We start from the raw sequence: 17,896 nt of genomic DNA, 5'->3' as shown, positions 1-17,896 counted from the left end.
TAATACCATGCTTAGAGTGAGTGACAGTAATTTTTTCAAATTATTTATTAGGAATCCCATTGATGTAATACTGTGGTGTTCATAATTAATAATTTTTGTAATGATTCAATACTAACCATGGAACTTCAGCAGGGAAAATCCATAACAATATTGTCCAAATCAGAATATTTCAGAGTAGAGACTGAATGGAATTGTGGCGTGACAGGGAATGTGAAAGAATATCTGTTTTGTGATTTGCTGGAATACGTAAAATATTGGGAACACAGGATCGTTGCTTAAGAGCAACAATACGTAACAAACATAGATACAATATGAACAAACGATACAATAACAAACATAGACTATATACTTTATTCTTTTTGTCTTAAAATCAAAGGAAAAAGTTCTGGAAGACATTACTTACAGCTGGATCAAGATAATGCTTAACTTTGTGCCTGAATTTTATCCACTCTAAGATTTTTTTCTTCCAGTTTCAGAAACATTTGCAGTTGCATTTTTAGTTTTATCATTACAACATGATGTAACTTCTGGTAGGACCTGTATGGCAGACAGGGGATCAGTGACAATGGGAAATGTGAACTTCTCTTAATGGAGTGGGAATACCAAGTTTGAACTTGGTAATATTTCTGCATAATGCCTGGATGTTTATTGAGATGTTACTTAATTAGAATTCTGAGTCACTTCTTGAAAATGGTACTGCCCCAATACATTTACAAGTGTTATGTTTTTTTTAAGAGAAAATGAGAACAAATGGTTTTGCGTTAATAAATCACGATCCAGTTCAGTTTATAACTTACTGTTAACCATCTCAGTATTCATTCTTCAGTTGTTTTCTTAGAAGTGATGTTGCTTTTTAAAAACCAAACTCTTTATAGCACTTATAAGTTGTCCTTTATTTTGACCTTTACTTTGATAATTCAAAGGAAGATTGGAGAAGGATTAGAAATGCAAGGAAAGTAATTTAAAATTATTTTTTTAAAAACTCTGTCGTTTTTACTAGATATGTAAAAAAATCAATTACAAATCTATTACAAAAATTACTTGCTTTTAAAACTAGTATTTAATGAACAATATTATATATTATTTGTTGTTTAGACTGATTAGTTTAAACTGATGTGGATATGCTTCTGGCAGTATTTTGGAAAAAAATAGACCTCCTCTAGTCTCACCATTCTCAGCTTTTTTGCTTAGTCTATTCATATGAACCAATTGACTTAGTAAGGATCCAAACTAGTATGAAATGAAATGGGGAAAGTATTTTGCTTTTCCTGAAAGGTTCCTGGTTTGAAAGCCTGAATAGCACTATCATTTGGTGATTTCCAATGGATTGATGATTTTATTTGTTTAAAACTTTATTTTTAATACTGCTTTTGTTAAATATATGTAAATGTCATATAGTGCGTCCATACTTAAAAATAGGCTATTTTACTTTCAATGAAATTTTATATGTATTTAAATGCTTCCTTTTTAAATTTCAAGTATGAATTTAGTAAAATACATTATTCTTGTTGTTGTCATTGTTAGATTGTTAATCAGTGTGGATTATATTCTTATTTATATACATATAAATGTATACAGTTAGAGATGAATACAGATGCATTTCCCTTTTGAGAGCTCTAGAGTTTCCATTCTGAATGGTTTCTGTAAACCTCTAACACATTTTTTAAACCTTTTATTAATAAAAAGAGATTTGAAAACCCTAGAGATGTGTAGAGAGGTGTTCTTTATTCTTACATGGATTTGCTATATGTTCATCTCATGTGAACATAGTATAAGCAGTGAGGAATGCATTCTTTTCAGAAAAAAAGAGAGAGTTCTTGAGTATTTAAAATGCATTCTACAATAATTGCGGATACCAATTTCATGTGGTTAATTTGGCATTATTCAACTTCTCTTCAAACTAGTTTTTTAAAAGTCACAAGTATTAATCTGTAAATGTGCAAGAATTTAACAGTTTTCTTACATAGTTCTATCAATATATATCTGCCTATCCACTGTAAAGTGAACTTACGATCTAATTTTCTATATGGTGTATTTCTGGATGACCTAGAAAGAGTTTATTTGTAATACCAGCATATAAGTGTACTCACAGAGTTGAATTAAAACATAATATTAACCTTTAAAACTCTGATGTTTTAAACATACATAAAAGTTTTAGTGGAATACACTAAAGCTTTATTGGAAGAGGAGAAGCTCAAATAAAACTAGTGCAAGTGAGGCTGGACCTACACGTGTACTTGATACTATTTATCTTAAAGATAAATAAGAAGTATTCTTGTAGAAGTCTCTCTTCAAGCTCCAAGGAATACCACAGTGCTTCCCAAGAACACAAATGCATGTTTTTAGAAAGTTTCTGCCCCTTAACAAAACTTTATGAGTTAAGTGCTGTAAACACCCACCCACCTCCACAACCCAACAACGATAAACACTTGTTGGTACAAGATTTCACTCACTGTTTTGGCGATTTGTGCCATCACTTACGACCTCCTCATCAGCTGAAAGTGAAACCTTTCTTCGTGCTCTGGAAGCCCCCAGAACCCATGTCCTTTACCTGCAAAACTATTTTCTTCCCGGATCTGGCAGAATCAGTTACCCTTTAATGTTTGAGTTCTCTTTTGAATCCTTACTTAAAGCAGCAGAAGAAAATGCAGCACTGTAATTTTTTGCAGGGTAATACAAACATGAGGTAAAGTCGGGTAAAACATGAAAAGACTTCCTAAAGAGGTGGATTTCAAAAATAGATTTTTAAAAGGAATATGAAGTACAGATTTTGCTTGGTAGAAAAGAAAAAAGAAGGCTTGGTCAGTGAATGTATGAGTGAGGAATGTGTTTATGTTTATTCATTTTAAAATCTGGCTATCCTAATCAACATCTACCACAAATCTATTAGCTAACTGTTTTTTTGTAATTCCTGAAGAGATTCCAGGTTGTGGGACGTGGCACTGAATTGCCAAATTTTATCACAGTTGTGATAGGAGTGTTTGGTAGAGTCTAAACCAAGATTTTGTGTGTTTGTGATCAGACTGAGGTGTTTGGAATCAAATATTTCATGAATTGAAAAGCCTTTGTACCAGACTACTAAACCAACTGATCTCCAGCAGGAAAAAGAACAAAGATATTTTTAGATTGTTGTGCTAACCAATATGTCAATATGACACCCAGGCTGAATATTTGCTTAATAACTATTATAAACTGCTCTTTTAATCCCATAGTTGTTTGGTGGGTACTCAGCAGCAAAGAGCATGTCTAGGTAGAAGTATTCAGAGCATCTACTGGCTCTCGGCCAGATGGGAGTTAGTAGAGGTACAAGAGAGCTGGGACTAGATAAAATGGAATAGGTAAGATAGGAAAAGAGAAGGAATTAGGGAAGAGGGCTAGAACTTGAATTAGTTGGAGCAAAAAGGGAGAAGAAGCAATATAGATTGCATCAGAAATTTTCTGTAAACTGCTTCTGGAGAAACCAGAGCTTGGCTAATTTTGACTGCCCACAGAAAAGCTTGGTTATTTCATCACAAAAAATCTAGCACTTTCTGTATCACTCTTAGAAAGTCAATCAGATAAATAACAAATGCAGTTTTCCTTTTTAGTTCTCAGACAGATCTGTCTGTCTGTTTCTACAGATATATATCCCTAGCATATTCTGGTAAATGTTGGAGATTAAAATCCTCTGTTGCTGAAAGGAGACTCAGTCTTGTGTCTCTTGATTTTCTTACCATTTCTCCATTCTTTCGTCTGAACACATTAAAACAAGTTTTCCTTTCCATCTTCATAAAAATTATCTTTGTAAAATATAGTTGCTTCTGAAGTTGTAGTAAGTATGTGTGTAAAAATCCGTCATAACCTGTATTGCCTTTCCGAGCCTGTGTAATGCAACTAGCCAGCCAGTGTCCTTAAGGTACAGCTGGGTTGTAATTAATGGGGCAGTCCAATCCTCTTAAGGCTACTGCTCTAAAGTACTTCGCTGAAGTAAAAAACCTGTATTCTTAGGTGTAGGGAAGCTAGTAATACAATCCAGATTTGATTACTGTCAAACTTTCCAGTTGTAGATTCACTCTTAGCACTACATCTTGTGGAGAAAACCAGAAGATAGGATTATTAAGTAGCTATAAACTTTTGTTTACATTATTAACTTCTGGCACATGTGCGTCAAGATTTTGCTTTTCTCTCTTGCTTTTGGTGGGTTGCTGTATGAAAAGACAGGTAACCTAGTCCTCCTAATTTACTTGGGCTCATTGCAGAGTGTGGGTGGATCTCAGAACCTCCTGAACGACTTTGTATATTCCTTAATACTGTAATTTCCACTTGAAATGTGAGATCTCTTTTAGAAAAATATGAAAGATGTAAAGATTTGGATATGCAGATAATCTTCCATACCTTTCTATCATTGGATTCCAAAATAATTCTTTCTGCTAAATTAAACGGCTGTCTACTCTAAAGTATCTCAAGCCTTATAGATACTTATAGTTGGTTAGCAAGTTATCTCTTAACCCTTAGTTATATAAATGAACTGGAATATAGTTCTAATATTTCTATTTGAGAGGTACATTTTAGCTGTGTGAGGTTCAGATGAGTTATACTGAGAAAGATGGGCCCATCTGTTTGATTGATATTTTCCATTGTATCAAGGCTGAGGTCATCTGAAAAAAATTAATCTCTGATTTACAATGGAAGTAATAAATTTGGGACAATAAAAGTTCTTCAGAGAACTTACATTGTCTGACAATTTTCCACTTGGAATTTTCAAGATCTGCGTATTTAAACAGTTTTAATCCATGTAATGTAGAGTATTGATTTTGTATGGTGCTTGAAAATCAATGCAAGATCAAATCTTATAGCAATCTAAGTGTACTATGACAATGCAAGTTAATGTTATTAGCCAAACTTGTTGTAGCATAAAAAATGTTATCGAGTTTAGTTGAAAAGGCTTACAAGTAAATGAATTATGCTATAATTTCTTAATTGTTTACTGCTCAACCTTTCTAGAATTTATAAGATGTCAGTCTACTTGTAGTTTCTCAGGTTTGATCTTCATAAACACAAACACCGCAGTGAGTTTTTGTAATTCTCTTGATCTTGTAGAGTATTCCAAGATTTGTTAAAATCCTGCATTAATGTTTCAGTGAATTTCTTTTGCTGTAATTACTCTCCACTGGCTTTAATACTTTTGAGGTATAAATGATCTCTCTGGATTTTAATGAATCATCTTCCTTTTCCCCAAATTGAGATTTGCTAAATGCTTATTCTTTCCCAAATACATTTTAAGAGTTGGTCGTTATTTTCTTAAGCCCTAATGGTTGTGTATTTTTATTAACACTTCTTGGTTTTCCTCTTATTTGTATGCCTTTCTGTGATGTGTTGACACTGGCTGGACACGAGTTGCCCATCAAAGCCACTCCATCATTCTTCTCAGCTGGACAGGGCAGAGATAAAGACTCAAGGTTTGGGATAAAGGCAGGGAGAGATCACTCACGAATTACTGTCATAGGTAAAATAGGCAAAATAATTTAGTTTATTTCCAATCTGAATCAGGGTAGGATAATGAAAAAAAAACCCTAACAACCTTAATCTTAAAACACCTTCCATCCACCTCTACTTCTTCCTGGTCTTAACTGTATTTCCAAATTCTCTACCTCTTTCCCTCCAACAAAGGAGGGATGAGGAATGGGGGTTGCGGTCAGTTCATCACACATTTTCTCTGCCACTTCTTCCTCCTCAGGGGGAGGACTGCTCATGCTCTTCCCATGCTCCAGAGTGGGATCCATCCCGTGGGAGACAGTCCTCCACAAACTTCTCCAGTGTTGAGTCTTTTGCATGGGCTGCATTTTCTCACGAACTACTCCAGCTCAGGTCTCTTCCATGGGGTGTAATCCCTCAGGAATAGACTACTTCAGCATTCATCCCTCAAGGGATTACAAGTCCTAACAGAAAACCTGCTACAGCGTGGGCTCCTCTTTCCACGGGACCACAGGTCCTTCCATGAGCCTGCTCTAGCATGGGCTTCCCATGGAGTCACAGCCTTCTTCAGGCATCCACCTGCTCCAGCATGGAGTCCTCCACAGGCTGCAGGGGAAACTCTGCTTTGACTCCTTTAGCACCTCCTCCCCCTCCTTCTTCACTGATCTGGGTGCCTGCACAGTTGGTCCTCTCACATATTCTCACTCGTCTCTCTGGCTGCCATTTCTGTTGTGCAGTAACCTTTTCCCTTTCTTAAATCTGTTATCCCAGAGGTGGTACCACTATTACTGATGGGCTTGGCCTTGCCCAGTGGCAGGTCCATCCTGGAGCCAGCTGTTTTGGTTCCATTAGATGAAGGGACAGCTTCTAGCATTTTCTCACAGAAGCCACCCCTGTAGCTCTCCATGCTACCAAAACCTTGCCGTGCAAATCCAGTACCCCATTTTTGCTAAAAACTTTGACTTTAGGGATCTGGTTGGTGTATAGCTCAGAAACTGCACTTGTAGCATTACTAATGGAGCTTTGTTACCTGATTAGAAATGAAATATGAAGTGTTCACACTGTTTTAATGAACACATTCAGCTTTTATATGCTGTCTTTTCTGATCCGTAGTCTACAGATTTCCCTAAAAGTACGAATAGGACTGGGACCTCTGAGATTAAGTGAAGCAATGACAGAAAAAGACATGATTTAACCAAACTTCTGTTGACAATAACAGAGGTTTTGTTAGTTAACTTTATGTTTTGGAAATGTAGTTATACTTTCAGCTGTTTTTAAGTGCCATGGCACAGTACACAAAAAAAAAAATTACTCTCTCTCATTCTCTATGTTGACTTGGTAAGGAATTTATGGCCTTCAGATGTGGATGTGTCATTAGTATGAGGGATATCACTGTAAATGTTGAATTCTAAACTGATTTATTGCCAGGCTCCTTAGCTTGGCTATGCTGTAATTCTGCTAGAGGTGAAGCAAATTATACCTGATTGCTTTTGGTCCAAATTTCCACTGTTTGGATGTTGCTCCACCTCTCTGACCCAAGAGATTTTTTTCCTCTATTATTTCATGGTAATTTTCATAGGTATTTTTTATTTGTCAAAGGCAATCTAGGATATTGAGTACAATTTATTTAAAATCTGACAAATACAGAAGAACTAGAGGCCTCATTTTACCCAAAAAATGGTTATTTTTTTCAAAGTAGCTGAATATTATATTTTAAATTAAATATTCAGGGTTTTGTACTTGGTTTTCTGTGATTTATTTATGAGTGAATTTTTAAATTAAAGTGATTTAAAATCGGATGAATAGTCTTCTAAGGTATAATTGTGACCATATTATCCCATTGAAAAGGCTAGAAGATCTCCAAACATGTAACAATTTATCTGATGAACTTACAAGGTATTGCCCTACCTAACATGCTTCCTGCAAGTGCCTGCTTATGTTTTAGATCTCATGTAATCATTTCCATAATTTTCCACTTGAGAGTAAGGCAAATAATACTCAGTAGCACTTATTAGGCTGAAAATGGTGAGTTGAATTTATTTTATTATGCAGATGACAGTTTCAGATACATAAAATATTAGAAACAAACACCTAATGATTGATATAAAAATACAATGCTGTTCTGGAACATATACCAGCACAGATATTGCTTTTTATTATTTTAGTATTTTAGAATTAAAAATTATATTGTGACATACTGCCTCTAAATGATAATCCAGAGTATCTACAGAACTCCATGTTGAATATTTTTTTCAATAAAGCAGAAGTCTGCCTGAATTTTTCTGACTAATTAATTTGTGTGTATCAAAATGTTATCTTCCTAGTAGGCAAATTAGAAGTATACAATTGATTCCTGTTAGAATATAAATGTTCTTTCAAACATACTCAAGTTTTTAATTCTAATACCAAATGTATTACATAAATGTTTAACACTAACCCTCTGTGTTGAAGATGAGTCCTGAGAGCCATGGAAGATTGAATTCTTTGGGGCTTGTTGGAAATTAAACCTCTATAATTTTAATTGTGTAAACTTTTACATTAAAATTACTTCTGTGTTTCAAGAAGCTGAATCTCTTTAGGCTTTCTTAATGACTGTTAGAAATGATGAGGGTCTGACAGTACCTTTTATTGAGAGTTTTAGCTGTTCCGATCTAATTTTTGCACAGGACAGCAAGCTCAACTAATTTAATAAGGATTTTGGAAAGTGATTATTTTTTAGAAGTTCTGTTTTTGAACAGTGTGTTTATAGCCATACAGAATGCTACCTGGGCACAGCATTTTTGGCTGCGTGGTATATCTGGAGTCAATTTTTTTTTCCCATTACTATGTCCTGTCTTAGTGAGCTAAATGGTTAGACACTGATTATGATACATTCCTACTTCAGTATCTTCTATAACCACGAAGTATGTGTTACTAATCAAAAAGATATTTCATTAGTTTTAGAATTTTTAAGTTATTCTTTTAGAAGTGGGAACATTGACAGTGTAATATTTTTAAAGTCTAATTGCTTTCACCTGTTAAAATAAGTAAAATACATGGTGGTGGAAAATATGTGTGCCTTATAATGGAAAATAGTTGCACACATACCCTGAAGTACAGGACTTCTCTTTTTCTTTTTTTTTTTCCTGTCTGAGAGAAGTGTCTGTCTGTTTTGTACTGCTAAGTCTTCTCAAAAGTCTGTGTGGCTTTTGAAAGCCTACAATTCTGCAATGTACAATATTTCAGGCTAGCAGCTACTGCTGAGTAATGAGGCATGGGAGCAGCTGGTATTGGTTTATTTCAGAAGCTTTGTGTCTGATTCTATTAGCCTACCTACGGATATAACTGCTCTTTCCGCTGTGATCTAAACATAGGACAAATAATTCATAATTTTAAAATAGTTAAATGATAATTTTTACAATTTTTTGGAAGTTTATTGTGTGAGGCTAATCAATGGTGAAGTAAACTGTGAATTACTACTAAAAACTAAGGCAATTCTTAACTAAGCAAAAGAACAGGAACTTTTATAGAAAGAAAAGATGAATGTTTGTCACTGAACCCTACTGAATCTAAACAAAGAAAAAGATTACCTAATAGTCTTGTAATGCATTTGAAGTACAGTCTGCTATTTGTTTGGGGGTTTGAATGGAATATATGTCTTAAAATATTTCATCAGCAGAAGTGGTGTTTTCCAGTGGGTGGATCTTAACATTACTAAATTACTGTATCTTTTTTCCCTAGTTAAGACCCATTATTGTACTGTAAGGCAAAAATAATTGAAGCTTTTTTTACTTGCCTGCGATGCATTTTAGAGCTAATTTGTACTAATGATTAATTGCCTTGAAGGGGATTTTATGCGGGTTTATTATTATTTATATATTTTCTGCCCAGTTTGTGTTAGTAAAGGGAGTAAGAACACTATCTTTAAAACTTAATTCACATTTTAATTATAAAGACTCAGTGTCAAAGAGCTGAGTTATATGGACAGTCAAATTTCACAAAACAAATTTTACCCCAAGCACAAAATAAGTAATTAAAGATGAGAATTGAAAATACTATACTTTCCTTATGCTAAAGAGAAAGTGTATTTTTAGTATTCCAATTGCATAGTTGTTCTCTTTAGGTTTTGGGTACTTTTTTGTCTCCAAAGTGGACACTGAGTGGACGCAATAGGGTGGACCTAACAGTTTTTAGACATTAGCACAACATGAAAGTGATACTTGTCCTAAAGCTGGAAGGCATTATAACTGAGGTTGTTTATTTTTTAATTACTATTTCCCTATTACTGCTATCTAAAAATTATTTTTAAAAAAGTCATATTTATGGTCCATTTGACCTCAGATGAATTGCGTATACCAATTAATAGAGTATATGATACTTAAAATAATTAATATACAGTTTAAGATTTAAATATATCTACTTGCAATACTTATACATACAACTTTTTAAGACTATTTCTCCTGTATTTTTAGTTTTTCAGACGCATGTGTTAACCTGACTAGTTTTAAGGTGGAAATGGATCAGTTCATAGATGAAAATATATAGCATGATTGCCTATGATAACAGGAGGTTTGAAGGGGTAGATAATCCTTACTATTCTATGTCCATAACATTTTGACTTTAGGATAACAAACTACTATTTCAAATTATTAATATGAGAAATTAGTGGTATCTTTCCTTAGTTTTGGTAAAAAGCATACATGTACTATTAATTTAGTTTTCAGTTGGAATGCTGTCACGGGATACTACAACCCCCAGTACACAGAAAACCAGTGATTGTCAGCACTTTCTGTTCAAGGAGTTAATCTGAGTAATTTCACAGAATTTTGTTCAGCTCACTGTACCCAACTAGCACTTTCAGAGTTTAAATTTCTCTGTATTATGTTTTGCTTGTGGTCTTACTGACCTCTAGCTTCAAGTTCTTAGCACTATGTCTGGTCATCCAGTGTTGATTGGTTTCGGCCTCATTCCACTGTAGGTGGTTTCAATAAATTCTCTCAGGCTTTATGACAAAATTGTTCATAAAGTAATTGGGAGATTTCCTCAGAGCACTCTACATCAAAGGATGCTTAATTGTCCCGACCATGCAAGAAGAAAAACAAGATGTGAAGTGCTCAGTTTAATTAGGCCACAACTTTTTTAACTCAACTGGGAACACTAGCCAGCAATAAATGCAGGTCATTGTTCTTTCCTTGATCATTCCTGGTTTTGGAGGACTGCTGTTCACTTGTGTGAGCCCCAGTGATGGGACCTTATGGCTCTTCCCTTATATGTGGACTAAGCTAGGGAATATGTGAAATAGGGATTTGTCCCTTTGATATTGCATATAGAGAGTTACGCAGCTTTCCCCTGCCTCTCCAGTGACTTTCGCATAACTCCTTTCTTAAGACAAATATTCAGGGAAAAAAACCTATTCAGGAAAAAAAACACCAACTAATATTATTTTGAAAAGGATATTAATGCAATAAAAGAAATAAATGAAGTGTTATTTTAAGAGCATGAAGATGGGCATCAAAAATGCTCCCATGTGTCTGTGCAGTTTTCTGCAGCGTGTCTTAAAAGCAGTACTTTGCTGCTTTTCCTTGAGACACTACAAGCAATTTAAGTGATTTTATACATGACAGCTACAGCTCCAGTGCAAGGCGAGGCTGTTTTTTGCAATACATAGAACAATGCAGTGTGTGAGCTGAGTTTCTCCAGCCATGGAGAATGAGGCGATTGATCCTTCTGGGAAGAAAACACCTACTTTGGGAGACTTGGGTGATACAAAGGGCCCATATGGGACCTGAGTTCTCAGTTTCTAAGTTGGCTCATGTTAAACGTCTCATCAGGTTTTACTACTTACCTTAAGAGAAATAATTTGTATGTTTACAAATTAGCAAAGCACTTCCACCATGAAAAAACAAATTTCTTCTGTTCCTAAAAAGAATACAAAAAATAAATGTCAATACTTTCTGAAGAGATTTCTGAGTCCTTTAAATAGACAAAGTACACTCTCTGAAGAGGTACAGATATGCCCTTAGCATGCAAGGAACTTTCCATTCTACTTTTAATAAACAATCAAACTTTTCTACCAAACATTTTCTACAAACCCAGATTTTCTAATTAAAAGTTTGTTTTGTGGAAGGAACTCCAGGTGGTATAATTAGTGAAATATATTTTAATGATAAATCTTCCTTGTCCTATTTTTTTTTAATAACAAAAAATGTCCTATGCATTTGAGATGCTCCCTATGGGTTGTATATAAGAGCTTGGTTAATTAGCTAATCAACTTACCCACCTTACCTTTTTAAATGTGTCCTGTTTCACAGGTATAATCTCAAATTTTATTTGGGATAGAGGAGATAAATAAAGCATTTAGTGCTCACCCTAACCTGCATGGAAGAAGAGATTTTGAGCTGTCCTCTGAATGTCAGTTTTTCAAGGGGGACATCAGTCATGGCTCTCAGCCTCTGATCAGTCTGCTTACCTTCAAGCTATCCCTGTGTCTCTTACACTGGACAATTTTGAAGGAGAATAGCCTAGATGCTGTAGCATGACTAAAATATTGTTAACTCTCAACATGTTTCTAAAAAAAAAACCAACAACTTGTGGCCTCTTAAGACTCTCCTTTTCTTCACTTGGGATTTATTTGGTTTTCTTTTCTTTTTTCTTTTTTTTTTTTTTTTAAAGTTGTAACCAGTATATGAGTGCATAAGGACTGCTTTTCTGCCTTTATCTTCCTTTGCTTTATTTTGACTCGATAGTTCCAGATGTTTTGAAGTTTTTATTCTAATATGTGGTTAGCACTGACCAAACTTACAAGCGTTACACGCTCTTAATTTTTTGTGTTCTGTCTAGAAAGATCTTTAGTTTCTGTTCTAAGTGGTTGATGTTGGATAGTATCTCTTTCAAGACAGGTAACCAGTGACTGAGCATTTGGATCCAGTCTTAGATGTACTGAAGTTGCTCCAAACATTGATAAGCGAGGGATTATGCTAGAACTTGTCAGCATAGTTCAGGTTCTGGAAACACCTTTCAAAGTGAAAAGGAACAAATGGTAATTGCTGCAAAGACATATCTGGGAGTAAGTGATGTGTGGCCACTGTTGGCGAGTGCAGTCATATGAAATAGATGTTAATTATGTGCCCCTTTCAGCCTGCTCGGATTTCTTCCCCTCCTCCTTATTATCCAGTATAATACTCAAAGTCCCTCCTGTAGACAGTAGGTTTCTCTGAAAACCCAGAGCACTGTAACACTGACCAGCATTATTGCCCTTTTGCCAGTTTTTCCCATGATGCTGTCCTATTGACTTCATTCTCCTGAGATCCTAAATCATGCATTTTAATCCAAGATTTCTAACATCACTGTCATCTCCTAAGAAAAAGAACAAAATCAATTGTAAAATCAGTTTAATCACCACCTTGAGTTTCTACCTGCTTTTGAATTTTATGAGGTAAGTAATCTCTGAGTATTCTGCAGTATGTGTATAGCTTACAAGGTATTTGTGGCTACTTTTACTCAAATCCTTAATATTGACTCATTGGGTTCAATGTAATTACAAAAGGTAGCATTTTGTATTTTATTTTGTGCTAATCTTCTGTGAATAAAGGATATGCATTGTTCTGTGTTGCAGAGCACTACGTATTTTTCTGGAGGCTTTTTTCTCCTCCAGATATGCACTAGCTTTATTTTTTCTGACTGGGAGAAGAGCTTCTGTCCCTATGAACACTGCTGACAGGAATTGAGTTATGGTTGTTCCTGTCATATCTGGTATTCCCAATTTCCCATATGCTTCACTGGTTTGTGAAGAATTCTACCAGCTGCTTTGGCGGGGAAAAAAAACCACAAAAACACACACACAATAAAAAAGTATATATGTAAAAGAGCATAGCATGTCTGCTTTCCAGAGTAGCTGAAAGATGACAGTAGATTTAGTGTTGATTTCTTTAGTAAGTTGAAAAATTATGAAAAATATTTGAATAGGTGAATGCTCTTTTTGTAGAGTATCTATGCAAGATAAATACCCTCAAAAATTTGTGAAAAAGTGAAAAGACTTCTTAAGTTATTATCCAGAGAGGAAAGAAGAAACCAAACCCATTGCTAATTAGGAAACCTAACATGGGGCTGAACTGTAACAATGAGTTTGAATATACCAGTGTAGAAGATGTGCTTGAATAAATGTTTTCTTACACATTGATATTATTAGGAGTTGGTAGTGGTCACTCTGTGGTAGGTGTGAGAATGGTTCTTGTGTTTTTAATTTCCCACTGATGTACAGACTTAGAACCTATGGCAAAACAAGCTCTGAAGTGCTGAGGGAAGACAGTCATGCTGACAGATGTTAATGTACGTAAGGAAACCTGAGGATTTGAGTGGTGTGGGAAAAAACCCCACGAGATGGAGATGTACAAGGAAAATTTTTTGTCTGATGCGCTCTACAGAGAGTGTCCTTGTATTGGAGGAGTAATACCTATTTCCCTATGCACCCACACTTCTTTTGGAGTCTCTTGCAAATACGCTATTTGCTCTTCTGTTTCCCGCTTCCTGAAGTTCAGATGAGGAATCAGTGTCCTCCCTTACTTTCTCATGGATTGGCCAAGAGTGCACTAACTCTTAAGGTCCCTGCCCGTGAATCCTGTCAGTATTTGTTCCAGGGGGACAAGCCCCAAAAACAGTAGTTGTTATTCCAACAGCATCTCTGAACCAATGGTGGTATAGCATTTCTCTTCCCCTCCTCTGTTTTGTAATATCAGTCCAACTGCTTTTCCTGATCTGGATAAAGATAAGATGCTTTCCCTCTTATTTTTCTTTTTTATAATATTCTTTTCTGATAATAATAGAATCATGGAAGATAAGAAAACACGTTACCTCATAGGTTTTCCTTAGGGTGAGAGATGTTATAACTCAGGCAGAAAGAGACCTCTCTCTTTTCTTCAGTCCTGCATCGGTGCTAGCGAGCCCCTTAGAGTTGTCAAACACTACTTGTAGTAGCAAAGACATACAGTACCAACAATAGAGAAGCTTTAGTTAAAAATGGGTGTCTAAAAAATCCCTGTTAAATGAAAAATCTCTACAGCTCGCCCTGCCATTATATAACATTGCTCAGAAAACATGACATTGCTGAAATCTGATTGTCTTCAGTCACTGCCACTTTTAGGTAAAGTTTTCAAGATGAAACTCAAGTTCAAGGCGGATGTCACTTTTCTCCAACAAAGGTTCATTTGAGCAGCTTCCATATGGGGCTATGGCAGACATATATAGAGCAGTTTCTATTTTCAATGCATACAATTTTAATACTTTTTTAGTGGTGTTGTCTAGCTGACAAACCTGAATGCATCTTGAATAAGGTTCAGCACTCAGACTGAAGTACCTGAATATACATGCCCAGTCATAGGTGTCTGTGCTTGATGTAGGTGGCAAAGTTTCACTTTGTAGTGAATGGAGCTCCTACTTAAATCAGTGCAGACAACTGAGTGAGTGATTTTGCTTGCCCCTAAAAAGGTGTCTAGAATGGGATTTATTTACCTAAACAAACATTTCTAGTGTCACTAGAGATGCCTTTAAATATCTGAGATGTCCACAGTAGATGAGCAGATCTAATGGGAGACCTCCGTCCTCCTGGACTGACAGCTAAACATTGGGTGTGATATCCTAGGTCATCTGAAATAATAACATTTTACATTTAGTTGACTAAGAACCCTTGTGAATGGGCAGTTTCATTTCTTTCTAGGCTCCATGGACTGTTCAGACTGGATTTTTCTTGACTGTAATAAATTATTAGAAACTGAACATACATGTTAGCAAGTAAATTTGAATGCTTTAATGTGAAGCTAAATTCTGCGTCTTTACTTCTCTTTGGAAATACGAAGTCCAAATACTGCAGACAGGGTTTTTTCCCGTGGCATATAAGAGTATTTTAAATCTAAATTAGTTATGTCAAAACTGTCATAACCCATTAGAGATGTTTCTCCATGATGGAAGACTAAGGTATATCTATGAAAAATAGATCAAAAAGATTCAACTCAGGTATCAATTTTTTTTGTGGTAAAGTAAGGAAATGTTAAGGAACCTTACACTGTCTTTTTTTTTTTGTTATAGTTGTAATGAAAAGTGGTGCAATCTCAGATTGAATTTTTAGGTAAGTGCTGAGAAATACTAAGTTTTAAAGACAATCCCTGGACTCTACTTACCTTTGGTAGGGTCAAATACCACTTTCTGATGAAGTTCTTTAAAGCATATAAAGAAAGCTTCTATATCACCTCATCTAGACTTTTTCTCAGATAAGTTCCTGACCTTTCTCTCCTATTTTAAAGGAATTGAGATGATCATGTGTGTTCTTAATCTCAGTGGCCAGCTTCAACACATTGCCATATACAGTAAGAAAAAGTGATGTTTCCTTCTCCTTTTTGACTTTGTAAGATTTTATTTGCCTCTTCCTATTACAAAAAATTGGATTGTAAGCAGTTTAAGTTATTTTAGAATCTATACAAGAAGCAAATAAATAATGGTAGGAAGAGTGAAAGGAAAAAGGAGTACGACTCCTAGTACATAGCTACCACATTTGCCAATCCATTTTAAGATAATGCTTTATTTTCATCTTTTAGTATATATCCTCTTCAGATTTTAGCATTAGGCAAGAATAATTTTGGGGCTATGATAGTAATACAGTGTTCTAGAATGGTGGTTTCACACTTTTGTTCATGTAATTTCTAAAGAAGGCAGGTTCCATTATTACCACTTTGCAAATTAAGAAAAGTGACTTCATTTAGGTGGAATCACATGCTAGCCACATCACTTCTCCCCTGTTTGAAAAGCACCTGGCACAGTGTTTGCATTCAGGTATAAGTAATTTTGTAATTTATAATCAACACTGTATGGAATCTTTGAATCTGGTTTTATGCAGGGGTTGTTCCACAGTTGGTAGCAGATTGATGATACTTAGTATAGTTTCTTAGTATAGCCTCCCCCTCAAAAAAGGAATTCCAGTTAATATATTCAGTTAATAAATTACCTATTAAAGGAATATATTCTGGTGACATATCTAGGAACTGTGACCACTAATACAGGTACTAGGTTCATTTGTATATAAGTTTATATCAGAAGCTTATAAATTGTTTCAAAAGAAGAAAAGGCTATCCATCAATCTGTGTTAGCAAAGAGGGCATTTACCAATATAACAGTTAATAACAATTAATTTGGTCAGAGAGAGGAAATGTTTGTTTTAATCAACTGGATACCCCATTGCCCTTCAAGATGGGCCAAATGCCATTCAGATTGCTTTCTCAGAGGTACACGTTAAGATGCTAGATGCTGGATTCAATTAGATCAGTTGCATGTTAATTCTTGCTTTTTCACAACTTTGTTGAAAACATTACTTATTGGCTTATTTAAAGATGCATAGATTTTTAAAGAAACCTGCTCCAGCGTGGGCTTCCCTCTCCTTGGGCTGCAAGTCTCCAGCAGGACCCTGCTCCATCTTGGGCCTTCCACGGGGTCACAGCCTCCTTCCTGCATCCACCTGCTCCAGCATGGGCTCCTCCATGGGTTGCAGGGGGTCTGTGCACCCCGATGGTCCTCCATGGCCTGCAGGGCCACAGCTGCCCCACCATGGTCTGCACCACGGGCTGCAGGGGCCTGGAGAACCTCCTGCCCCTCCTTCTGCACTGACCTTGATGTCTCTGTTGTGTTCCTGTGTTCTCACTTCTCTCTTCCCTGGCTGGAGTTCTTTCTGCACAACAACCTTCTGTTCTTAAATATGTTATCACAGAGGCATTACTATCACTCCTGATTGGTTCAGCCTTGGCCAGCGACAGGAAGCCCATCCTGGAGCTGGCTGGCATTGGCTCCACAGGACAGGAGAAGCTTCTAGCAGCTTCTAACAGAAGCCTCCCCTGTAGCCCCCTCCCCGCTACCAAAGCCCAGCCACAAAAGACCCACTACACCTCTGAAGGGGAGCCGTCGCTCTCATGACTTGGTTAAAGTAGTTGGATATTGTTGGACAGGCAGGTGGTTTTGAAAATTATTTTCCAGTCTTAATATCAGTGCATTTATTCTTTCATCACCAAAGCACTTTTGACAAAGTACAATAGTAGTTACAATATTTGATACATGATTTTTTGAAAGAGCATATTGGCTTTTGAGTAGCATCAACTGGATCGATGGACTGGTGAAATTTTTCCTATCTCTACCTTCTATTATATGACACTGAGCTTGAATGTCATATAATATTCAGCTAAAGGGTCTAATTAAAATATTGTATGAATATTTGTGGGATGTTATGCAGTGGCATGTATCAATATTCTAACAATAACTGTAAACCAAGCACATAGGATTTTTTTGAGAATAACATTCCTTCAGAATACATACATCAGACTTATCCAGCCTTACATTCCATGTATCAGTTCTGAGTATACTGGAACATCTTGCTTCAAGATGTATCTATCCCTTCTCTCTAATCCCCAAGGGGATATGTAGTGTTTCC

At 35.8% G+C, this 17,896-nt stretch overlaps 1 protein-coding gene across 6 annotated transcripts in view; it reads left to right on the top strand.

Moving 5' to 3' along the window:
- Nucleotides 1–17,896, top strand: part of FOXP2 (forkhead box P2) — a 407,335-nt gene that overhangs the window by 169,619 nt on the left and 219,820 nt on the right. Inside the window, exon 4 of one of the 6 annotated variants that reach the window (XM_050324238.1) lies at nt 15,514–15,553. The exons of the other annotated variants lie outside the window; for them this stretch is intronic. The gene's annotated coding sequence lies outside the window, so the exon portion shown is untranslated. The remainder of the gene's footprint in view (nt 1–15,513; nt 15,554–17,896) is intronic. 6 annotated transcript variants of the gene reach the window in all.

Source organism: Myiozetetes cayanensis, unplaced genomic scaffold (assembly GCF_022539395.1).
Source record: "Myiozetetes cayanensis isolate MyiCay16 unplaced genomic scaffold, myiCay2020 scf3, whole genome shotgun sequence".
Taxonomy (NCBI): Eukaryota; Metazoa; Chordata; class Aves; order Passeriformes; family Tyrannidae; genus Myiozetetes; species Myiozetetes cayanensis.
Note: the sequence above shows the minus strand (reverse complement) of the source record. Positions and strands in the feature narration are given on the sequence as shown.